The sequence below is a fragment of the Rhineura floridana genome, chromosome 3 (genome assembly GCF_030035675.1).
Source record: "Rhineura floridana isolate rRhiFlo1 chromosome 3, rRhiFlo1.hap2, whole genome shotgun sequence".
In the NCBI taxonomy this organism is placed as follows: Eukaryota; Metazoa; Chordata; class Lepidosauria; order Squamata; family Rhineuridae; genus Rhineura; species Rhineura floridana.
In genome coordinates this window covers 51532151-51557836 of record NC_084482.1, presented here as the reverse complement: position 1 = coordinate 51557836, position 25686 = coordinate 51532151, and the positions used below count along the sequence as shown (strand labels likewise).

The 25686-nt window shown below is 43.8% G+C and overlaps 1 long non-coding RNA gene across 2 annotated transcripts; it reads right to left on the bottom strand.

Moving 5' to 3' along the window:
* Positions 1 to 2249: 2249 nt before the first annotated feature.
* LOC133379795 (uncharacterized) lies at positions 2250 to 24842 on the bottom strand. Of its 2 annotated transcripts, none has more exons than XR_009761267.1 (3): positions 23993 to 24842; positions 22514 to 22610; positions 2250 to 2427 (listed from the first exon to the last, which is right to left on the bottom strand). It is a non-coding gene; the product is annotated as an uncharacterized LOC133379795 (long non-coding RNA). The 2 variants fall into 2 exon arrangements; XR_009761266.1 differs by lacking the exon at positions 2250 to 2427 and adding an exon at positions 20878 to 21042.
* Between the last annotated feature and the right edge of the window lie 844 nt (positions 24843 to 25686).

Here is a 25686-nt window from a genome sequence, read left to right as displayed (position 1 = left end):
TCTCATTTGCAAATCTTGCAAGATCTAAGGTAACTCTAGATCATGTGAGTTCAGGTGATGCATGTTATGTACATTTGTATAGATATTAGCAGAGATTGTCAACAGTCTATCTCTCTCTGGGACTGGGAATCTCTCTCTTTCTCACAGAACATGAGTTTGAGAGCTGGGGGACTGAGAGGAGGAGCTGCAAGGACCCTACTTCTCACCTCATCTCTGCCAAGAACAAAAAAATCAGCCTTAAGCCATTTATTATACGCCTAATGATTTTTTTATTTTTATTATTATTATTATTATTACTGAGACAGTTTTTGTCCCACATACAATTCAGTCTTGTGATTAAACAGGACAAAAATACAAATAAAAAGAAAGATGGAGTTCAAATAAATATACAATAAAAAGCTAGCCGGCATTTTAAAAGGCAGGAGTGCTCTGTCTGGATAAATACAGCACACAGGTATGCATGGGAACAAGGGGGAGAGTTCAAAAAGGGGGGGAAGGTAGGCCGAAGTTTCAGAAGTGCCTTGTGATTGATGGAGGGGGTGGCAACGAGGCAAGGAGAGGCAGGGGGGGCAGAAGGGGCCATGGGGGGGCAGAAGGGGCCATGGGGGGGCAGGGGGGGCTGCGGGGGGCAGAAGGGGCCGCGGGGGGGCACACACACACACACACACACAAATCATCGTCACTCACCTCCACAGCTCTTTGCCATTCTGCTGCTGCCTTCTCCTCCGTTGTCCTTGCCCTGGCTTTTTCCTCCGGCGTCCATTTTTTCCTCTCAGATGCTAGCAGGCCCTGCCTATTCACCTCTTCCCTCGTGCCTCCTAACACAGATCACGAGGGAAGAGACAGTCTGTGCAGAGGTCCAATCAGTGTGAGGCACATGTCTTGTGTTAACCAATCACAGCCAGGAGCTGACTTCCCCTTGTTCCCGCCCCCAAGTAATGTCCAACCTAACGTGGAAACGTTAAAGTTGCAGCTGAAAAGTAGGGAAATTACTAGTCATTCCGTTACTTGCCAAATGTAATGGAATTACCCACTCGTTATTTAAAATTGTAACGAATTACAAGTAACTCGTTAAAAATTACGAGTTACTTCCAAGCTCTGGCTGGGAGAAAGTACTTATCAGAAGAATTAGAAATGTGATGGAGTAAAACTGACTCAACCTTAGTCCAGGATTAGAAGGACCCAGCGGTGATCCTCTGAAAAGACTAGCCAGCAAGACCAGAAGCCATATGGGAAAAATGCCCCTTGAAATCTCTCTTAAAAGCCAGCAAAGGAGGGGAACACTGTACCCAGGAGGGGAAATCATTCCTCATCTTTGGAACAAATTATGTAAATCTGGGGTCACCAATGTGATTCCTGTAGGCACAGTGGTATCCTTAAGAACTTCCTATACTAACCTCTGAGCCTCTGTACCCTCCCACCCCCAACTCATTGCCCCCTTTGTTGTGAAGCAGCAGAGGTGGATACCATCCCCCCTTGAAAAGGAACATGGACCTGTAGGAGGAAGTTGGAAGAGTGATGCTCTTTCCCACTTCCTCTTTCTGCTCCATGTTCTTTTCATGGCTCAGATTGGGAGCTGAGCAGCTGGACAGAAAAAGGAGTGACTGAGAGGGTAGAAGAGAAAGAGGGCTAGGAGATAATAGGAGTGATCTGGAGTCTGTGAGGGAGGAAATGGAGTGGCTGTGAGTGAGACAGGGAGGAGAAAGTGGGGTGCCGCAGAAATTAGGATGGAAGTTGGGAGGTGGTGATAGAGATAGAGAATGCCAGAGAAGAAGTATGCACAAAAGTCAGATTCAGGAAAATTGATCCTCTGAATATCCTCAGCATGTCTCTAAATACTAGTTGCTGGGAATCACAAGTGGGGAGAGCATTGTTGCACTTGGGTCCTGCTTGCAGGCTTATCATAGACATCTGGTTGGCCATTATAAGAACAGGATGCTGGATTAAATGGTCCTTTGGTGTGGGCCAGAAGGGCCATTCTTATGTACTTATGTAATTTTTTATCATGTGTTCTCCTCCCTGCCCCAAACCACCATGAAATCAAAGTCACCTTTGTGCCCACAGCTGTGTTCTGTTGTCATCTTACCTACAAATAATGAATATTCATGAGGATCCTTGCCCTGGACCAATATTATTGTGCTCTGGCAAGTACCAGAGTCCAGGCCTGTGATTTTAACTATATATTTCATGTAAGGATGTGTTGTGTGTTTGATGGGAGACTATAAAATTATACAAATTTTAGAGGGCAATTCTGTTGGATCTGACTTTTATCCAGACTCCATGGAAAAGCAAAGAATGTATGTGGGTGCATGCTTGCTTACATGCTTGTGCTTGTGCTTTCTCGTTATCTGTCTGTGGTGTGGAGCGTGACCCATGGCCCCCAAGCACTGGTGACTGCTGGGCTCTGTTTCCTGCAGTTCTTACCTCCTGCAAAGTAGAAACAGAAGCAGGGCCTGATTAGAAGGGTTTAAAGTTGGCATAGGGGCTAAAAGAGGCAGTCTCTGTGACAGGTAGGCCCAGGCCATGAAAGGCTTTAAAAGTTGACAGCAGCACCTTAAATTGTGCATGGGCCCATACCTGCAGCCAGTGTATCTATATCTATACTAATGTCTCCTAATATCTACAAGGAGGTATGCAACCACACATTCTGCACCAGCTGAAGCTTCTGGATCATCTTCAAGAGCAGCTCCATGTGGAAGGTGTTACAGCAGTCAAGCCTGGAGATTACAAAAAGCAAAGACCAGCATTGCTTGCTCTGACATGTGACAACACCCCAGAAGCTGTTGCAGGAATGTTTGGGCACTGGAGGAGAAGGTGGGAAGTCCCAGGTGCCCATAATCTCCTTCCCATTCCCACCTTCACCTCTGTGTTGAAAGGAGTCCTCCTTCCCCCATATTGCTTGCCTTTCCTCTTTCCTTCCCTGTTCCTCTCATCAGTCCTTTTGAGCTCTTAATAATAATAATAATAAACTTTATTTCTACCCCGCCCTTTTTTCCAATAGGACTCAGAGCGGCTTACAACTAAAAAACAACACCATTAAAACATACAAAAGTATACAATTAAAAATAGAATTAAACTATGAGAAAAATTAAAACCATAAAACATATGTTAAAAACAGCTGACAATTTAAAATAATAAGATCATATAATGTAGTCACCAGTCCTATGACACTTAATCCTGGTCGTTCTCTATCCCAAATGCCCGTTGAAATAAAACAGTCTTTACTTGTCGCCGGAAAGACGGCAAGGAGGGAGCTAATCGCACCTCACTCGGAAGGGAGTTCCATAGCCTAGGGGTAGCCACTGAAAAGGCCCTATCTCGTGTCCCTGTCATATGTACTTGCAAAGGTGTGGGGAGCACAAGAAGGGCCTCACCTGAAGATCTCAAATCCCGGACAAATTCATGTAGGGAGATACGATCTGTCAAATAGTCTGGACCTGAGCCGTATAGGGCTTTGTAGGTCAAAACCAGCACTTTGAATTGTGATCGGAAACAAATTGGCAGCCAGTGGAGCTGTTGTAACAGGGGAGTTGTATGGTCCCTGTAACCAGCCTCGGTTAGCACTCTGGTTGCAGCTCTTTGTACCAATTTAAGTTTCCGAACAGTCTTCAAAGGCAGCCCCTCGTAGAGCGCGTTACAGTAGTCTAAGCAGGATGTAACCAAGGCATGCATCACCCTAGTCAGATCAGGCAGCTCCAGGAACGGGCGCAGCTGGCGCACCAGTTTTAATTGGGCAAATGCGCTCCTGGACACAGCAGTAATCTGGGCCTCCAAATTCAAAGCTGAGTCCAGTAATACACCTAAACTGTGAACCTGAGACTTCAGAGGGAGTGCAACCCCATCCAGCACCGGTTGAATCCCTATTCCCTGATCTACCCTCCAACTGACCAGGAGTACCTCTGTTTTATCAGGATTTAATCTCAACTTGTTTGCCCTTCTCCAGTCCATCACTGATGTCAGGCACTGGTTTAGGACCTGTACGGCTTCCTTGGCTTCAGGTGGAAAAGAGAAATAGAGTTGAGTGTCATTGGCATACTGATGGCACCGAACCCCAAAACCCCGGACAATCTCTCCCAGTGGTTTTATGTAGATGTTAAATAACATGGGGGACAAAACTGAACCCTGAGGGACCCCATAGGTCAATGGCCAAGGGGTCGAGCAGGAGTCCCCCAGTACCACCTTCTGGGTTCTATCCTCCAGGAAGGACTGAAGCCACTGTAACACAGTGCCCCCAAGTCCCATCTCAGCAAGGCGGCCCAGAAGGATACCATGATCGATGGTATCGAAAGCCGCTAAGAGGTCCAGTAGAACCAACAGGGACACACTCCCCCTGTACAGTTCTCTGCATAGGTCATCCACCAAGGCGACCAAAGCCGTCTCTGTCCCATAGCCAGGCCTGAAACCAGATTGAAATGGATCCAGATAATCCGTATCATCCAAGAATCTCTGGAGTTGGGTGACCACCACATGCTCTATTATCTTGCTTAGAAATGGAATATTGGAGACTGGCCGGTAGTTACCCAGTAAAGAGGGATCCAGGGAGGGCTTTTTCAGCAGTGGTCTTATAACTGCCTCCTTTAAGCATGATGGAATTCTGCCTTGTTGTAGAGAGGCATTAACTATTCCCCTGACTCAATCGACCAGTCCCCCTCTGGTACTTCTAATGAGCCAGGAAGGGCAAGGGTCCAGTACACAAGTGGTGGCATGCGCCGCTCCAAGGATCTTGTCTACATCTTTGGGCAGAACAAGTTGAAAAGAATCCATTTTAATTGGACAAACAGGTGCCAAAGTTACATCCTCAGAGACTGTATCAATTTTAGTGTCCAGGTCGGAGCGAATCTGAGCGACTTTGTCTGCAAAGTGCCGTGCAAATTCTTGACAGCGGTCTGCTAAGTGGTCAGAATTATCCTCACGGGGGCCAGAACTTAAAAGCCCCCTAACCACTCAAAACAGTTCCGCTGGACGGCTCCCAGCAGATGCAATGGAGGCCGAGAAGAAAGATTTCTTCTTAGCCTGGACTGCCTCGGAGTAGGCCTTCAAATAGGCTCTAGCCCGAGATTGATCAGCTTTGCTCCGAGTCTTCCGCCAACGTCGCTCTAGTCCCTGTCTGACACGTTTCATCACCACCAGCTCCTTGGAAAACCATGGGGCCAGTTTGGCCCCACTCCGAAACAGGGGATGCCTGGGAGCGATCGTGTCCACTGCCCTGGCCATTTCTCTATTCCAGAGGTCAACCAGGGCTTTGACAGGATTGCTTGCCAAGGTGACAGGAAAATCTCCAAGAGCCATCAGGAAACCATCCGGATCCATCAGCCTCCTGGGACAGACCATTCTAATCGGTCCCCCACCCCTGCGGAGGTTCTGAGTCCCAGTAAGTCTAAACCCGACCAGGTAGTGATCTGTCCATGACAACGGAACCATCACACGTTCTTCCACACCAAGATCACTGTCACCCCGACCAACACAGAAAACAAGGTCGAGGGTGTGACCAGCAACATGAGTGGGGCCAGATACTACTCGGGACAGACCCATGGTTGTCATGGAGGCCATGAAGTCCTGAGCCACTCCCGACAGAGCAGTCTCAGTGTGGATGTTGAAGTCACCCAGTAACACAAGCCGAGGGGACTCCAACACCAACCCCGAGACTACCCTGGCTAGCTCAGGTAGGGAGACTGTGGAGCAGCGGGGTGGGCGGTACACCAACAGAATCCCTATTCTGTCCTGGCCACCTAACTTCAAGTACATACACTCGAACCCTGAGAACTGTGGGAGAGGGCACCTGGTCAGGGGGATGGTGTCACGATAGACCACTGCGACCCCACCTCCCCGTCCTCCAGGTCTCGCCTGCTGCTGTACTGAAAAACCAGGACAAAGCTGGGAGTGATTAACCCCCCCAGCTTCATCCAACCAGGTCTCCGTAATACAGGCCAGGTCGGCATGCTCATTGAGGACCAAATCCTGAATGAGCATCGATTTTCCGTTCACCAACCTGGCATTCACCAGCAGCAGTTTCAACCCAAGGCACTGTCACTGAGACCATCCAGGTTGTTTGAGCGGGAAGACAGCTTGGGGGTTATCACAGAGCTTGGAAAAGTTACTTTTTTGAACTACAACTCCCATCAGCCCTAGGCAACATGGCCACTGGATTAGGCTGATGGGAGCTGTAGTTCAAAAAAGTAACTTTTCCAAGCTCTGGCAACAATCGGTTACACTCTACCCTCCCTCGATAGCATGGCTGTCTCCCTACTTCGTATCTCCCTCTTACTCCAGTGGTCACTGGAATTCTCTATGTCAGCAACTTGGCTGTCCTGAGGGGGGGTAACCTCATTTCCCTATGGCAGGGCATCTTGAGGGGATCAGATAAAAATCAGGAATGGAGTCAGATACAGGCTGCCGACTGCCGACGGCTGTTCCTGACCTAATCTAATGGGCAGACCAGTATCCCAGAAATGAAACAGCATGCTGAAATATGAGGGGAGAAAAGCAGCTTCCCCAAAACAAGACAAGACCAGTCAATCATGTTTGACCTATAGCCATCAACTAAGCTGCAAAATCTGTGTTGAGAAGTGGCTCTTCTTCCTCCCTAAGGAAAACAGCAGAACAGCAGCTGATAAGAAGGAAATGAGGAAAGTGAAAGAATTGGGAAGATCTGAACATGTTTAAGAACAGCAAGTTCTGCTTTCGTCTATGCTGCTTTCCTCTTCATATCAAGGTATCGCCATCCATCTACAGATCCGTCTCTGTTTCCATTTGTCCATCTGTCAGGAACTAATTGGGTCTGCATTTCCTCACTCAGACCAGATCCTCCTGCATAGCCAAGGCTTCCTCTTACACTTCCCTTCAGCTTTTCAAAGGATTTATGCTTGGTGTGTTCTCACTTCTAAAGAACCCCACCAAAAAACCTTCTAGCATCCGAACATTCTAACTTCAGCACTCTGGCTGCCTGTGATCACATGAGCAGGCAAATAACAGGATATGGAGCCTGTTCTTTGGCTCCCTAAAATAAACCAAAATTAATAATATATATTTAATTCATTATTATTAATGAATGCTAGATTAGTCTCTTCATTTCAGATTTGTGTTTGGACATAATCTGGCTTCCATGTAACGTGAAAGTCTCCTTTTAATGGTATTTATTTACTTACCCTTGGCTGGACATAAGTCTGCTTAAAACAGACTTTTTAATTTATTTATATTTATTTATAAAGACCACCCTCATGCAATAGGTCAGTTCAGTGTACAGCAACATAAAAACATTTAAAAGTAATACGAAACAATCATTAAAATGACTGGCTGTTCAAGAGACATTTTAAACAACTGCATAGGCTCGTCAACACAAAAAAGTCTTCAACAGATGCCTGAAAGTCAAAAGCGAGGATGCCTGCTGAAAGTCTGCCAGAAGAGTGTTCCACAGCATGGGACCCATGACAATAAATGCCTGACTTGTTGTTGAGGCCAGTTGGGCCTCTGTAACAGGGAGGGAAGGAGGGATGTCATTTCAATTGAAGCCTCAGTTAATGCACCTGTTGTTGGAATGTACCATTTCAGACTGCGGGTGGGGAATAAAATGTTTGTCTGCCCACATAAAATTCTTCCTATATATACAAAATAGGCATGTTGGGAGGGGAGGAAGCAACTCTAGAACCTTCTCTCTGATATACTAATTTTGTTTGTATAGAGGGTATTTGAAATCTAAAATGAAACAGCACAGCAATATTTATTACATGTATACACCACCTTCTCTCCAAGGAGCTCAAGGTGGCATACATAGTTCTCACCCTCTCATTTAATCCCCACAACAACCCTGTGACCCTGTGAGGTAGGTTAGGCTGAGAAGCAGTGACAGGCCCAAGGTCCCCCAGTGTGCTTCATGGATGAGTGGGGATTTGAACCCTGGTCTTTCAGATCATAGTTCAACCCCCTAACCACTACACCACTAAGGAGATTGTTCTGTCAATGCAGCATTTCTGCTTACCTGACAGAACAATCTCCCTCCCCCCGCCCCAATGCTGTTCTGGGGGTTCTTCCGACCCTCTGGAGCAGATGGGAGTCGGGGGAAGGAGAGGGGGGAAGTCTTGTTGCTCTAGCAGGAATCCTTGTGCTGGCTTTCACTGACTAGCACAATAAGTTAGTTGAATATGGCCTATAGGAAATTGCCTTATGCCACATATCAGACACTTTGTCCAACCAGCCCATGATTGCTCCTCACTGGCAGAGGCTCTCTAGATCAGGGCCACCAACCTTTTTTGGACCAGTGGGCACATTTTTAATTTTGAGAAAGTGTTGTGGGCACCAGTCACAAAATGGCTGCTGTTGGGTGCATGGCATAACACAAACTTAGAATATAGTTGTTACTACTCCACTCCTGCCCCAATACAACCTCATGCTTACCAGTGCAGTCACTGCACACATACAGACCATAGCCACACATCTCTCTCCCCCCCTCTTTCTGCCCAAGTCCATCTCTCCCTTTCTCACAGATCACACACAAACACAGACCACACATAGAATCATAGAGTTGGAAGGGGCCTTGTAGGCCATCGAGTCCAACCCCCTGCTCACAGCAGGAAATCCACAGCTAGAGCATCTCCTGCAGATAGCTGTCCAGCCTCTGCTTGAAGACATCCAGCGAAGGGGATCCCACCACCTCCCTAGGCAGTCGGTTCCATTGCCGAACTGCCCTTGCTGTCACATACATACATACATCTCTCTCCCTCACTAACCCCCCTCATACACCTCTCCTTCCCCCTCTCACAGACCACACATTCCTACATACCTTCCCTGTCCCTCACACAAACACTCCACATAAAACTCTTACTCTCTTCCTCTCTCTCTGCCCAAGTGCATCTCTTTCAATCACACACACATACAGAGCCCCTTCATGATGAGAACCAAGGGCCTACTGCTAGTTCTACATAGCTAGTGGGCAACAACCAACCAACCAGGATGAGCCAGTAGGTGAGTGGGGAAGACATGCCTGTCACTTCCCTCTTCCCCCATGCCCCAGTCATTCCAAACAAACCAGAATGCAAGGGACTGGGCCTTTCAAGCTCCAGCAACTGCTCTGCACCGTTCTGCCATTTCCAGAACAAATAATCTTTTTAAAAGATGCGGGTGTTCAGGGGCACCAGGAAAGGCCTTTGGAGGCACTGAGATAGTGATTCTCACTAGGTTCTCTGGCAGATGGTCTTTCACATCATCCACTGCTACCTAATGCCAGGAATTGAACCTTGGGCCTTCTGCATATAAAACATGTGCTCAGCTACTGAGCTATGGTCCCTCCCCAGAGGGCAGGATACAAATTTAATAAAAAGATAAATAAATAATATTTGTTTTCGCTCTTAGTGTTTATGATGGGACTTGTTGTTATGATCATCTTGTTTGGCAGTCAAAACGGAGCTCTTTGGAAAATATTGAGTCTAAAACAAGAGGAATGTTGGGGCTCCATCCTCTTTAAATGCTACATTCTCCGATCTGCTTTGAGATGGTCTATATCATTCCTCAGTATCAAACAAATTGCATTTTCCACATGGGTAGAGGTACTGTTTCTGCTTTTTATATGTAAACTTGTTCTAGAACTGAGCTCTTTTCAATCTTGACTTCAATTGTGGTTTCAAATGTGCAAGATTTACCTATTTAAAAGTTTGGATGTTGGTGCTTTATTTAATCAGTTTACTTATTTGAATTTCTAGAACTACTCTATGATTGGAGCAGGTAATACATAACCAGAACAGCATTTGTTTTGCATGTTATTTATTCTTTGGGTAGGAAGGCGAGATCTCATGACTGACGGCCTCAGCCACAAAATCTCCTCAACTGTCAGTTCAGCAAAATCCCAGGATACAGTACAACATACAATGAGAATCTCCACACAGCACAAACAAGACCTAAGATTATACAAACATGTAAAACAGAACAACATACAACAGGAAAAATGGTTAACAGTCTCTTTTGACTTTATAAAAGTATTTACCAAGCTTGTCCAGGCTAACCTAATTCCTTGGGAAGATACTTTTCAGACTGAACTTCACGGGAATAGTGCCAGGTTATTTCTCTTGCTTGTCAGTGAATGGTAAGGTTTCTTCTTGTTAAAAAAACTGTTTTCTATAAACATAATTTCTAGTTATAGCATATCCTGTTCAAAACAATCATGAACAGACTAAAAAATGTTACCGCAGATGGAATAATAGGAGAGCCTGGACAACTTTGTTGTCCTGTTTTACATGTTTGTACAGTTTTGTCAACTGAGAACATCATAATTATCATTATATTCACATAATTCTAGGTCTTAAAGTTGGTTGCTTGTGCAGTTCAGCAAAATCCCCACCCCAATAAAAGCTTTGTTGCATCTATAACATTAATGCAGGACATTGGACAGGAAGTATCTCTAAGAAGACATACTGTTAGGCTGAAACCATGGGCAACTTATCAGGAATTAGACTTTGAGTGTGTACCTGCAGGTAGAATCTGGAGTCCAGCAAACAAAAAGCTCTGCTCTTTGGACCCAATAAGGGCAGAAGACCAGGCTCCTGGTATTTACACATAGCTTGGCCAGTACGGAGACCTTATACCGCTTGCCAGTTGTAAAGGCTGATGCTGTACACATCCTGTTCACTTTTGTGCCTAAAAAAGACCACTGGGACTTGAGGACACACACTCCTGGATTAAGATGCTTTATTAATGTACCAGAAAAAGACATTTGATGTTTCTGCTTGAGTGCAGGATATTTGTTATCATGGGGGATTGACACTGTGGTGACTAGTTTTACACTGCCATTGCTGTGTCACTTATGCTGATTTAGACTATCAGCAATCTGTTGGAAGTGGGGCAAGAGCAACCCCTGTTTTGTTCTTTTGTTTGTGCTCCAGAAGGGAGATAGAGCTAGGGTCCTCCAGATGGATAGGCTTGTTTACCTTTACCTGTGATGCTCTGACTGACTTCCTTCTGTCGCTAGACTGTTACGTCTTCAGGGAAGCTTACCTGCCCCTCCTCCTTCCGCCCTTTCCACTTCTTCCTTCTCCGACTGTCTGGGAGAGAGGAGACATCCCTTTGTCTCTGCTCTCTCCTAGCATGGGGCTAACTCCTGCACCTGGGAGTTAAGCCTCCAACTTAGTTAGTTAGAACTAGGTTTGCTTTTCTATCTACAATGTATTTCTATAAATAAACTAGCTTTTCTTATTATACTAAGTCTCAAGTCTCAGTAATGCTGATGCAGGGTAAAAGCCTGCTTTCTTAGGTAAACACACACACAAGCTGGCACACTCGCATTTGAACATCTGCTGTTACTCTGCTGCTGTGGTGTTGCTTTAAATGAAATTAAGCACACAAATTACACACAGCACAAGAAGTAAGGGAATATAAGGTGCTGCCTCATACTGGATCAGATCACTGGTGTATCTGGCTGAGTATTGTCTACTGTATATGAACATAAGAGCAGCCCCCCTGGGTCAGACCAAAGGCCCATCTAGTCCAGCATCCTGTTCTCACAGAGGCTAACCAGATGCCCCAATGAGAAGCCTGCAAGCAAGAGCTGAGAGTAACAACACTCTCCCCACTTGTGATTCCCAGCAACTGATGTACAGATGCATACTGCCTCTGACAATGGAAGTAGAACATAGCCATCATGGCTAGTAGCTATTGAAAGCTTTATCCTCCAGAGGTGGGTAGAAGGTAGGTCTGGTAGATCTCTAGATATTTTGCAATATATCAGCAAGGGGTTCTGACTGCCCATTGTTCAACAGCAACAACAAAAATTCTTTATCCATTTAAATTAGGCTGCTGAGATGAAGACAGCTAAGTACAGGAAGAAATTGATCACACACCAAAACGAGATGTGCTGATAATCATGGGGGATTGGAATGCAAAAGCAGGGAACAGAGAAGAACTAGGAATTGTGGGGAAATGGGGCCTAGGAGACAGAAATGAAGCAGGAGAAAGACTTACTGAATTCTGTGAAGCCAATAATTTGTTTCTTGCGAACACATTTTTTGAGCAACCGAAAAGAAGACTGTCACATGGACATCACCAAATGGTCAATATAGGAATCAAATTGATTATATAATTGGTAGCAGAAGATGGAGAAGTTCCATACTTTCTGCGAAAATAAGACCAGGAGCAGACTGCGGTACAGATCATGAACTGGTCGTATAGAAAATCAGCTAAAGCTAAAGAAGACCAACAAGGCAATCATAATGCCAAAATACAATTTAGATAACATCCCAGAAGCATATAAAGATCAAATAAGGAACAGGTTTGAGGCTTTAAACTTAGTTGACAAAGAACCAGAAGAACTATGGAATGAAATCAGAGACGTTATCAGTGAACAATGCAAAAAGACAATACCTCTAAAAGAGAGAAAGACCTCAATGGATAACTGAAGAAACTCTTAAAATGGTTAAAGAGAGAAGGAAAGTAAAAGCAAAAGGAACTAGAAACACAGTCAGAACCCTAAATGCAACAATACAGCGACTAGTACATAGGGACAAAGAGAACTATTACAATAGTTACTGTATAGAAACAGAAGAGGACAACAAAAGGGGAAGAACAAGAGCCCTGTTCCGAAAGATTAGAGAAATGAAAGGGAAATTTAAACCAAGAGCAGGGATGTTGAATAATCAACAGGGGAAACACACTGACTGACCGAGATGAAATAGAAGGAAGATGGAAGCAATACACTGAAGAACTCTATAAAAGAGATGCCTGGATGACAGATTCATTCATGGAGGAACTGTATGATGAAGAACCAGAAATTTTAGAATGAGAGGTGAAAGCTGCTCTTAAAACACTTGGAAGAAGCAAATCACCAGGAATAGATAGAGTTGCTACAAGCTACTGAGACTGAATCTGTCCAAATTTTGACAAAAATCTGGAAAATATGGAAAACTAAACAATGGCCCACAGACTGGAAGCATTCCATATACATCCCAATTCCAAAGAAAGGGGATCCCAGGGAATGCAATAATTATCGAACTATTGCCTTAATATCCCATGCAAGTGAAGCAATGCTCAAGATTCTACAACAAAGGCTCTTACCATATATGGAACGAGAAATGCCAGACGTCCAAGCTGGATTTAGAAAGGGAAGAGGCACCAGAGATCACATCGCAAACATACGTTGGATAATGGAACAGAGCAAGGAATTTCAGAAGGAAATCACCCTGTGCTTTATAGATTACAGCAAAGCCTTTAACTGTGTAGATCATGAAAAACTATGGAATGCTTTAAAAGAAATGGGGGTGCCACAGCATCTGATTGTCCTGATGCACAATCTATACTCTGGACAAGAGGCTACTGTAACGACAGAATATGGAGAAAATGACTGGTTCCCCATCGGAAAGGGTGTGAGACAGGGGTGTATTTTATCACCCTATTTATTTAATCTGTACACAGAACATATCATACGGAAAGCAGGATTGGACCAAGATGAAGGAGGTGTGAAAATTGGAGGGAGAAACATCAATAATTTAAGATATGCAGACAATACCATACTACTAGCAGAAACCAGTAATCATTTGAAATGAATGCTGATGAAAGTTAAAGAGGAAAGCACAAAAGCAGACTACAGCTGAACGTCAAAAAGACTAAAGTAATGACAACAGAAGATTTATGTAACTTTACAGTTGACGATAAGGACATTGAACTTGTCAAGGATTATCACTACCTTGGCACAATCATTAACCAAAATGGAGACAATAGTCAAGAAATCAGAAGAAGGCTAGGACTGGGCAGGGCAGCTGTGAGAGAACTAGAAAAGGTCCTCAAATGCAAAGATGTATCACTGAACACTAAAGTCAGGATCATTCAGACCATGATATTTCCTAACTCTATGTATGGATGTGAAAGTTGGACAGTGAAAAAAGCTGATAAGAGAAAAATCAACTCATTTGAAATGTGGTGTTGGAGAAGAGCTTTGCAGATACCATGGACTGTGAAAAAGACAAATAATTGGGTGTTAGAACAAATTGAACCAGAACTATCACTAGAAGCTAAAATGATGAAACTGAAGTTATCATACTTTGGACACATAATGAGAAGACATGGTTCATTAGAAAAGATAATAATGCTGGAAAAAAGAGAAGGGAGTAGAAAAAGAGGAAGGCCAAAGAAGAGATGGATTGATTCCATAGAGGAAGCCACAGACCTGAACTTACAAGATCTGAACAGGATGGTTCATGACAGATGCTCTTGGAGGTTGCTGATTCATAGGGTCGCCATAAATCACAGTCGACTTGCACATAACAACAACAACCAGGAATTGACTTTTGTGTGAAAGGATTGTGAGCTCAGTTCAGTTCTTCTGCTGAAAACAAATACTTAGGCTCAGAATGCACTCAGAGGTAGCCTGTTCTTTAAAACTAACTGTCCCCAGCTACAACGCAAGACTAAGGCAACTAGAGTTTGAAAAAAAGATGATTGTGGGGAAATTGTATGGATGTTTAATAACACGGAAAATGCGGATAGAGAGAATATTGACTGATTGATTAAAAAATTATATGCTGCCCATTCATATAAAATGTCAAAGCATTGTGCAACAACATATACAAATACAATAAAACATAAGATATATAAAAACAATAAAAATATTGTTTTCTTATAATACTAGAAGTGGAAAGAAAGTGTCGCCCGATGAAGTTGAATAGCTGGATGAAAGTGATTAATGCTTCATACAATGCATAATTAACTTAATGGAATTCTCCATCACAAGAGGCAGTAATGGTGGCCACATTTCTGATAGCTTTTTTTTTAAAAAAGAAAGGATTAGAGACAGAGGGATAGAAACATACTCACTGTTCTGCCACTTCCAGTGCATCTCCACCTCTCCCAGTAGATAGCAGCAAATTCAGAAGTGCAGGGTCCCTTCATATTAGTCACAACCACACCATGCCCCCCATTTTTACTGCTGAGTTGAGAATGAGATCCATGGTAATATTTTCTCCCACAACAACATACATCCCTGGGAGCCAATAAGCATGAAAGGAAAGAGTGTTAGGTACTGAAAAGAGTCTTCTCAGTGGCTGACTCACCTTTCACTCTGATTGGCTCCAATTAGCAGGCAAGGACAGGGAAGCATGTTAGAAGACACTTTTAATGGCTGTTACACTCCCCTTTCATGTTGATTGACTTGTGGGATACAGGAAATGTTGGAACCCTGCTCCCAAAAAAGTTAGAGCTCTAAGACTGCTGCCCCTGGATGACTACATCCCTTCTCTTTTCTGAAAATGGGGGCACACAATGCTAGACAAACCCCACTCCTTTGTACTGTAAAATCTGGTTGGAGCAGCTTGAGTGCGTTTTTTTAAAAAACCAGCTTCAAAGATATTTCGCAACTGATTGGCAGATCAACCCCTTCCCCCTCCAGGTGTGGCTAATGGAAATGCTCTGCTCTGGCAACTAGCGTGTTCACAGCCAAAGTCACAGAGGACAAGTCTGCCAACATCTACCACCCATGATAGCCAAATTTGTTCCTTTGTAAACAATTGAAACCCTTCAGTTTTGAAAAACATCCAGGGCAGGGCAACGTACAATTATATGCTTGAAAGAATCAGCAAATAAAAACCAAACCAACATAAACCAGCTGAACAGCAAGAAAGTAACAAAGAAAAGCTTCAGCAGCATTAAGAACAAACCTAAACAATTGTAAAGGCCTTTGAGCAGATAAGACGGTATTCACTGAAGGCATTCACATTCAGTGCCAGCAGGTGTCTTCTAATGAAGCAACACCACACCTTAAAGGCCTAGTCTCCCTAGTCTCTTCCCTTTTTTTAAGCTGGAGTCATCTTGAGAAGGGCTTCAGAATATGATCCTAGCATCTGGACATACTGCTGGGGAAGTTGGCATTCCTTTAGATACCTAGGTCCCAAACTGTATAGGGCTTTAAAGGATAAGTTAAGTTCTCTGTACAGCTGCAATAACATATACTGGGGGTTCACAAACTGTCTACCTGTAGGGCCCACTTGAGACTGCTGAAAATTACTGAGGCCACTGGTCACAAAATGGTGGCAGATGGAGGTAGAGTTTGGCATAATCAGCTGACAGTTACTGACATTGTTGTCTCCTGATAGCTAATCCAGCGTTGAAATTGCTAAATTCTTTGTCACAGAATTCCCTGGGGGCAAGGAGTTCCATGACTCAGTTTCCCTCAAGCTAAGTACATGCATTTGCTGTGGAGGTATTGTGCCTCAGCCTCCCTGTTTTAGGCAGAATTTGTTGATTCAGATGCTCCAAGTGAAGAAGGCTTTTTCTTTGATATGTTACCCTTCCCACTCCCAAATACATTTCAAAGCATTTATCCATCTTCTGTACTTTCTTTTCCCATTCTCCTTTCACACTCAGTTTGTACATTATCTTCCCCTGCCCCAGTCTGCAAGTTTCTCTCATCCATCCTCTCTGGCCCTTTTACCTTCACTTCTATAAGAACTTTCCTCTCTCATCCCCTATTTTTCTATTCCCAGTTTGTTTCTTTACTAATTATATTGCTATAAAATAAATATGACCCTTTTACCTCACTTTCTACTTTCCTTCAATACCTCCTCTGTCCCTTTCCTCTTCTCCCCTGAATTTATCTTCCCAGCCACCTTCACTCAGCATGTAAGGAGTTGGCTGGTGCTGGCACTGGTCCAACAAAAAGGCTATGGCATGGCTAGGGGGCAGGCCAGGCTAGTGAGGATGCACTGGGCAGGCTGTGGCACTGAGGCCCACCTGAAAGTGGGCAAGGGCCATTGTTTGAGGAACACTGCATCCGCATGCTGTTTGCTCGCCTTTCAATCGAGAGGGACAACAGGAGTGGTCCTCTCCCTCCTAATCTCTTTCTGTGCTCCTGGATTGAACTGGTTAGTCACAGTTAGAAACTGAGTGATAGACTTTGTCCAGGAATTGGGAACCTGCAACCCTTCTGATGTTGTTTGACCTCAACTCCCATCAGCTGCAGCCAGCATGGCCAATGGCTAGGGATGGTGGGAGCTGTAGTCCAATGTCATCTGGAGGGCCACAGGTCCTCTATTCCTTGTATAATCCTTTGGTCTGATTGAGCAAGATAGTTCTTACATCTGTAAGCATGGCAAGGATGTCTTCCTGTCAGACATATGGTACAGCAATAAGGCTGTGTGAGGAACAAAAGCCAGAGAGGGCAGCAGTGAAGTATACAGGCAAAGGAAAAAGCCAAGCCAGAAGCTATGTAGTCCTTGGGGTAGAAACCATGAGATCAGAATCGGAGATAGAAAGCCAGGGGAGCTGTAAATCAAGCTGAGATTAGAGTAAGAAACAGGAACAGGGCAAGGCTTAGAAAGACAGCTGAAATGAACAAGGCAAGGAGTATGAAGATGCTGCAGTCAACATATGAAGCAGATGGTCTGTGTGCTTTCATACTCACTCTTAGAGGAATCATTACATTGGACAAACCTTACAGTGATGACCTTTGACCAATCCATGCTATAAAAGAGTGAAGTCAATTATGATTTTGGATCTAATGACTAAGTGGTGACTAAACAAAGGCTGAGCCCAGCTTCCAAACAGTAGTGTCAATTGCTATTTGTTATGAGCCTGTGGCCCCTTTCTCCATTATCATCTAAAATCTGAAAGACTTTAAGGAAAAGCTGTAGCTCAGTGATAGAGCATCTCCTCTGCATGCAGAAGGTCCCAGGTTCAGTCAGCAGCATTTCCAGATCGGGCTGGGAATGTCCACTGCCTGAAACCCTAGAAAGCTACTGCCAGTCAGTGTAGACAGTACTTGACTAGGTGAACCAATGCACTGATTCCATACGGGGCAGCTTCCTACGTTCCTTTCTTTGTAGCTGTTGTAATTCCACATTTTGCTTACTAATTCCACATTTCCCATTTTTTAACTTACTGATTCCACATTTTTCTGAACAAAAATTATTTTAAAGCACAGTCAACCTGTGGAACATCTTAACGACCAGCAACATCACACCAAATTGCAAACAGTTCGACAGGGGAAGTATGTCCAAACCAAGTTTGAATTCCAAAATAAAGGTTTGAATTTTTTTTTTAAGCTGGCTGGCAATGAAGATGGGTTATTCTGAAACATTTTATCATAGGTTATCAGTAGCAAAATTCTGCATAATGAAACCATGATTTTGACCAACCTGTTGAGCAGACTTCAAGCTGTCTTCTAAAATACTCAGAATATATAATACATAGGACTCTGCTGCCTACTGATTGATTTGCAAATTTCTGAAGACCAAAAACATTCTGGGGCACAACCACCTTCTCTGATTCATGGAGCCAGTACCTGGAGGCCCGTCATATAATATTTTACTGAGGTTTCTACTTAACTCCAAAAATGAATGGATAACTTTAGTGTCTAGGGGGGTCTCAATCAGTCATAAAAATGCATTTACCTAGATAGATAGATAGATAGATAGATAGATAGATAGATAGATAGATAGATAGATAGATAGATAGATAGATAGATAGATAGATAGATAGATAGATAGATAGATACATTTTACAGAATCCTTATAGGGATCCAGAGCAAGCTTGAGTGAAGTTCTGTTTGTTGCTTTCAAAACTGTCTTATATATATATATATATATATATATATATATATATATATATATATATATATATATATATAATGCATTTAACAGAATCCTTATAGGGATCCAGAGCAAGCTTGAGTGAAGTTCTGTTTGTTGCTTTCAAAACTGTCTTTTATAAAAGACAGTTTTGAAAGCAACAAACAGAACTTCACTCAAGCTTGCTCTGGATCCCTATAAGGATTCTGTTAATCACCTAATATATATATATATATAAACGTAATTGTGATTAACCAAACAGAGGTTTTTATTATATTAACAAAACGTTTCAGCTTCCGCCTTCATCAGCTGCCAACATACAAATGCTGTTACCAAGGTGGCAGTTATAGAGCTTTGAGGATGGAATGCTCAGAGGGGCTTCATTTGCAGAAGCTAAGTAGTGGTGATACTGTCCTCCAGGTTCAGGCCATGTGGTGCCAATGTGTCCAGAGAGTAAATCCAAAAGTTATCCCAGGACAGAGCAGAGAAAATGTCTAGCAATGTTCAAGAGAAGGTAAGGAGCCACTAGTTAGCTCTTTATTGCACTTCAGACATGCTACACAAAGTTCAACAAGCTTTTGCCAGAAGCATAACTTAGTTCAGAAAGGGATGTGACAAATTCACAGAGGGCAAAAATAACAGTGCTACCTATGAGATAAGGCCAACGTTACCAGAGCTGGCAGCCCCCTGAGAGGAACAATCTAAGGGGTCCTGCCAGTTCTGGAAGCCATGTAGGCCCTGAAGTCTTTGTATGTACTCAAATGTGTGTCTTAGACTCTTCTGTGATGAGGTAAGGGAACTGTGGGACATACTTCATAGGGCAGACTGTTATGCTAAGATTGTCAGGGCAATACACAATCTCAATTTTAGGAAGTCCCAGACACTGAAGGCTAAGAACCAGTGTAGATGCAAGGGTTGTTTCTTCTTCTTCTTTGTAAAAGTGATCTCGGATGTTTGTTATAAGTAAATACAATGAGAATTTTCACACAAAACACAAAAAGAGCATTTTAGCCTTACTCTCACTTGTATGAATGTGACGAGGAAAAGAAAATGGAAGACAGAAACTGTAAAGCCGAAAGTACATTCCAGGCAACACAGTTTTTATATTTGCATTACAGATGTTGCAAATGCAAACAAACAAAACTCTTTTAGGGTCATGTGTGAAAACACAGAAGGAGAGAGCTGCATGATCACATCTGGAGGCAGCTTCTGCCATCTCGGGCACATTTCACAGCCTCACATCTAGATTATGAACATTGCTACAATGTGCAAGGGCATGAGATTAGGGAAACTGTCAAACTGCTAAAACCAGGAATGGTAATTTCTTAAGTGACATGATACTTGTGCAACTTCTCATTTAGTGATGGCTGGGAGCCCTCGCACAATGGTGGTGGTGGGGGATTGTCTGAATCAGCACTGAGATAACCCAGCTAGGAACCACATGTACACCACATTAGAAACATAGGAAGCTGCCTTATACTGAGTCAGACCATCAGTTCATCCAGCTCAGTATTGTCTAGCAGTGGCTCTCCAGGGTTTCAGGTAGCTGTCTTTCCCAGCCCTACCTGGAGATGTCAGAGACTGAACCTGATGCTCTTCCACTGAACTACAGCCCTTCCACTTTCACCTTGAGCTCCATGATGGATAAAAGGCTACATGTAAAAGTAAGTAAATGAAAGACATTTTAAAAACAGTTGTAAGGGGTGTGGAATTGTGGTAAGATGGAAATTAAATCCAAGAAGTACAGACAGTGACAACTGAATTAGAGCTGGAATGTATGCAAGATAAGCACAGTGGCCCTTTACAACATCAGTGATAGGTCCTGTTCAGCCCTAAGAGTGAACAATAAAAAGATCACTCTGTTAAAACACTCCATTCATTTCCTCAGGCATATGGATCTTGCCACTGCTGGAGATATGACACTGGGCTTAGTGGACTATTGGGCTGACTCAGTGCAGCTGTTCTGTTGCTCTTAACAATTCTCCACCACCACCAATAGAAACAACAAATAAAGGTGAGGGTGGGGTTTGCAAAACAGGATCTGTTTAATTGCTTTTAAAATTCATTTCAATGCAAATAGTTTGGTCTGGGTTAGACCCAAAGAATACTTACTCAACCCAAAGATTGCAACATTGTTGTAGTAGTGGATGGGAATCAAAAAGAAAGGGAAAGAAAGGAAAGAAAGAAAGTGAGATGAAACTGGTTAGTCAGCTGGAAGAGTATCCTCCATCTCCTTCACAGGTCCCTTGACATGTGTAAGGAGCATAAAGACTGAGAAGCAAATTACTGAGTTTAAAAATGTGCTCATTTTCATTAACCAAGACAATATTAGTAACTCAGCAAAGTTCTTTATTTTAAATAAGCATTGGCCCACTGAAAATATTCAAAATGTTCTTATCTACTTGAAACATTGGGACTCACAGCACCTAAATAAATATATATATTCCTGTTGGTATTTCCATTTGTTGACTTTGCTAATTTTTTTCCTGAAGGGTCCATTAATGGAATTCTGAAAATACAGATGTGAAAAAAATATTCTGTTGAAATTAAAGGGACACGTGTCAAGGGCTCTGAGGCTCATTTCCTATGAGGTTCACATCATCCATAGCAAGCTAAGCCTGGGTTCTGCCACAGTCTCAAGAGCCAGGAAATGTACAGTGACCCACTATGTATCCCAAATGTGCAATATGGTGCAAGTGGCAACACTGACAATTTTGCAATCTTCTCCCTAGGCAGGATTTACCTGAATTCCTATACATTGTCAGTGGTATACTTTAGAATGTAGTGACACAAGCACTTTCTGGGGCTGGGGAAATATTTCAAATTCCAAAGAGTGAGCATCAAATATTTAGGGTCCAGCTCTGAAGAGAACTGAGGAAAGATTTAAATACTTAAGCACCATCAGCAAACAATTAAGCTCTTGAGTGACAAAGTGTCTGAAATTGTTTTCCCAGTCTTGATGCTTCCAGTGTTTAATTTCTGAAATGAGAGACAGCTGCGGTGTGGATTTTAGACTGTACAGTCAATTATATGTAGTACGTACATCTAGCACATATAGGCAGCAGTGATACACCCTATAGCAGATGTTAAACAAGTACAGCTACAGACAGCCTAAGACATTTTGGTGCCAGAGTCAGAAAATCTAAAGTGCAGCCCCACTGGTGAAAAAAACAAAACAAAACAAACATAGTGGTTGACAATTTGCCACATTTTAATGATACCCAAAAATCTGCTATGAGGCATGCCACTGCACCCTGCCTAGTGGTACCACTGGCCCTAGGTATGAGCACCCTCTCTAGACTGTGTGAATAAGTACTTAATGTGAATGTCCCATATTGTGGATATTACTCTGGAGTAAGATGACCAGAGATAACAATGCCATGACAAGGGCTGCCAGGTTCAGGGTCTGATCCTGATCCTGTATCTTTAGGAGAAGAGAAAGTCAGCCAACTGCAGGTGTTCTTGCAACACTGTAATGGGAAAAACTACAAGGTGGAACTCTCCCTTCCCCCTGCACAACTTTTAAAGACACAGAAGACCTCTTGGTTGCTAGGCGCAGCCTCCAAGAGGTCTTCTGTATCTTTAAAAGTTGTGCAGGGGGGAGGGAGAGTTCCACCTTGTGGTTTTTCCCATTACCCTATTGCAAGAACACCTGCACTTGGCTGACTTTCTCTTCTCCTAAAGATACAGGGTCAGTCTCAGGCCCTGAACCTGGCAACCCTAGCCATGACCCAATTTCCCTGTAAATGCTTCTGAAGTTTATGGTTGACTTCTTCACATCATGTGGCCCATATTTGTTTCCAGGGTGAATTCCAAAGTGCCTTTGGCAGGGGAAAACCTGAACTATTATTGAAATTGTTACCCCAAGAGAATTTATGTAAGGCAATAACAACATTCAGGTGTATATTGTGTGCAGATTTAAGGCACTTGTGGCCCCCAACTTTGCTTATTGAGGGATGACAATATTGAGTCAATTTCACCTTGTCAACAGCCTCCAACTTTGTTCTGTCTGCCATGCTGAAGAGATGTACGCAGGAAGTAGGTCTTTGCATGGTCCAGAGAATTGCTTCAGGCCTTCTGGGGGTAATTAAAGAGCAAAACCAAGGCTGATTAACTGTGAATTGCTTGGAATGTTTCAATATAGCTAGTAGCAGCTGCCCCCTCCCCCTTTGAGAAGGAGTTTTTGATTGCACAAAAATGATTTCTGCATTCAAAAACACCTCAAAATCTAATATAGTCAGATGTTGAAAACTGAAGATGTGAGGATCTTATTTCTCTACCAGATGAAATACCTTTTGGTGTGTGTGGTACTTACTAAAAGCAGCATTTGAACTTCACTTGAAATCAAGACAAAAATAAAAACCCGCCGGTTTTGTTTTTTCATGAAATAATATTCTTTTGCCTAGATTCTAATATATCACCACAAAATTAAATCCTGAAATTTGAAACCTGCCTAATTTTTTTTAAAAAATGAGATGTGTAAATCTTACATTTATTATAACTCATTATAGTAGTAGTTAATGGGTTTATATTGCTCTTAAAAGGCAATCTGCTAGTCACAGAAGCAGGAGGGCATCAGACTTCTTGTGACTGGGGTGATGGAGGCTAAGGGTTGTCCTATGCTCACTTACTATCGAACTAGTTCCTTTGAGTTCATTGGGATTTCCTCCTCAACAAATATGCTCAGGTTCATGTTGCTAAATTAAAGCAGAAGGGTCATAACAGCTCAGTGGCAGAGCATGTGCTTTGCATGTAGAAGGTCCCAGGTTCAATCTTCAGTATCTTCAGGTAAAGCTAGAGAGACCACTATCTGAAATCCTAGAAAACCACAGCTCAGTAGAGGGTACTGAGCTAGATGAGCTAGTAGTCTGACTCAGTATAAGGCAGCTTCCTATGTTTCTATTCAAAAGAGTAGAATTATTTCAACACTCACCCCAAGTCCTGCATATTCTAGAATTTTGTCCCCTGCGAACATGTAATTTGCAGACTTTCATTCAGTAGTCAAAGAAAATATTACATTTAATCAATGCTGCCCATTCTGAAAAGGTATTCAGAGTCCATTACTGATCAATTCCCAGATCACCTCTTTTCAAAGTTTTCACTGTTTTGGATTTTTTATTTAAAAAATCATCAGATATTCTCAAACGGTGATCTGCATTCAGATATTATCAATTTGTTCCACATCTTTTGCTTAAAAGCAAAACTAATAGACTGTGCAGCACAATCCTACCAGACATGTCCACTCAGATGTAAGCCCCGTTGACTTCAGTGAAACTTACTCCCAAGGAAACCTGTCTGTTTAGGACTGCAGCTTTCAAACTATTAACAGGCTTGACTGTCCTAGTCAAACACACACACACAAACCTCCCAGTACAGGACAGACAGATTAGATTAGAAATGTTAACAACTCTCTTAAATTGGTCTTTTCTCGAATGGGATTGATTTCGAGCTGACATCACCTTTGAAAGAGAGAAAGAGCGCGCGCGTTTTCCCGCTTTTGGTTCCAACCGGTGGTGGTGGTGGGGAATTCAGTGGAGGAGCAGAAGGTCACCGTGGGGAGAGCAGCTATCAAGGAGACCCGAGTTCGACCCATATTACTTTTGTAACCTGACGGTGTGGCCTCTTTTAAGAGACATATTTGAAATATCAATCATACGCCTTTCCTCGAAATGGTCCTTGTTTAAACGGTCACAGATTGGAAGGCCTGTTCAAACATTATTGCCCTAGACAGACAGACAGCCTAATAGCTCCTTGGATGAGTTGAGTTTGAAAGACCAGTATAAATAAGCAAGGAGCGGGAGATTTCAGTCCCGCTCATAAGGGCATCCCCCAGCACAGACAGGCATTTCTTGAACAAGCACACCCAGACAGGCTTGCCCGCCGATTGGCTGAGAAGCCTCCAACAGCTGGGCCTCCCCTTTATCAGATTGGAGAGATCCTCCCTCTCCGCAAACAAAGAACAAGAGTCATTCAAGCGAGACGAGGCGACTTGCTGATTGGCCGAGAGCTGGAATGGGTGCGAAAGACAAGGCTGCGGGGATTTAAGGTGGCCGCGCGCCTCGGGACCCTCGGAAGGACTTGCGGGTGGGTTTGCTTGTTTTCATCAGACAGATGAGATCCTGAGCAGCGTTCTTCAGCACGGCAAGGAGGAGCTTTCCGCTGCAAGCGCTCCCAATTGTTAGTGCCTGGCTTGAGTACGGGAAAAGAAAAGCCCGCCCCTCCTTAAAAGAAGCACGGCGGAGGATTTCCCATTGATTAAAACGACAAGAGTGGGGGAAGGGAAGGTTCAGGAGGCTCTTTCCAGCCAAGTTCCCCTCCCTTTCCCCCCTCCCCCTTTCTCTCTTTCTCCCCTCCCCCTCACTTCTCCCGCCCCGGGCGCTCCTTTCCCCAGCTCCGTGGCTGCTTCTCTCGTTTCGTTCTCCCTGGGGGTGAGACCTGAAGCAGAGCCGGGCAGCGAAGACTCTCGGGCAGCCTCCAATACAGATCATTATTTATGATGATCTATTGTATGCACATCCGTCTAAATATAATTCTTCTCTCTTTTGCCCTGAAGTAGCAGGCATGGATCCAGAGCTCTATAGGGCGATGCAACCGACGAGGATGGCTGTAGGGGGACAGCCAAAGGGGTGGGGGAGGGAAGAGATCGAATTCTGCAAAGAAGAAGGAGGTGTTGCAAAGCACAGCCCGGCGACGGAGGGCGCTGGCAGGAAGCCATTGCTCGAAATAACTTTTTGTTTTTTGCTGAAGACAGCAGCAACGGATCGCCGGTGAAGGAGTTCGTCAGCTTGGGAGAGGCGGGGGTGAATCGCCCCCTCTTAGATGCTGGAGCACTGCTCTTTCCTCATGCACCAGGAGGGCTTGCTTTGACAATCTCGTCTCTAGCTTGTTGTTGTTGGAAAGCTGCAAATCCGCTCCCCGCCAAAGGAAGGGAAACGTGTCTTGCTGCAGATGGGGTGCGGAGGTGTGTGTGTGCGCGCGCGTGTGTTGTGCTTTCGAGCTTGGAAAGGAGCTGAAGGGTGGCATCGGACGACATGCGAGGGACGACGGCGCACTAACCGAGGTGAGGCAAAGCGGATTGCTGCAGCGCTCTCTTCTCTTTGCCGCCAGCGACGAACTGAAAAGCCATGGAAAACGTAGGCATGGCGAGCCAGAG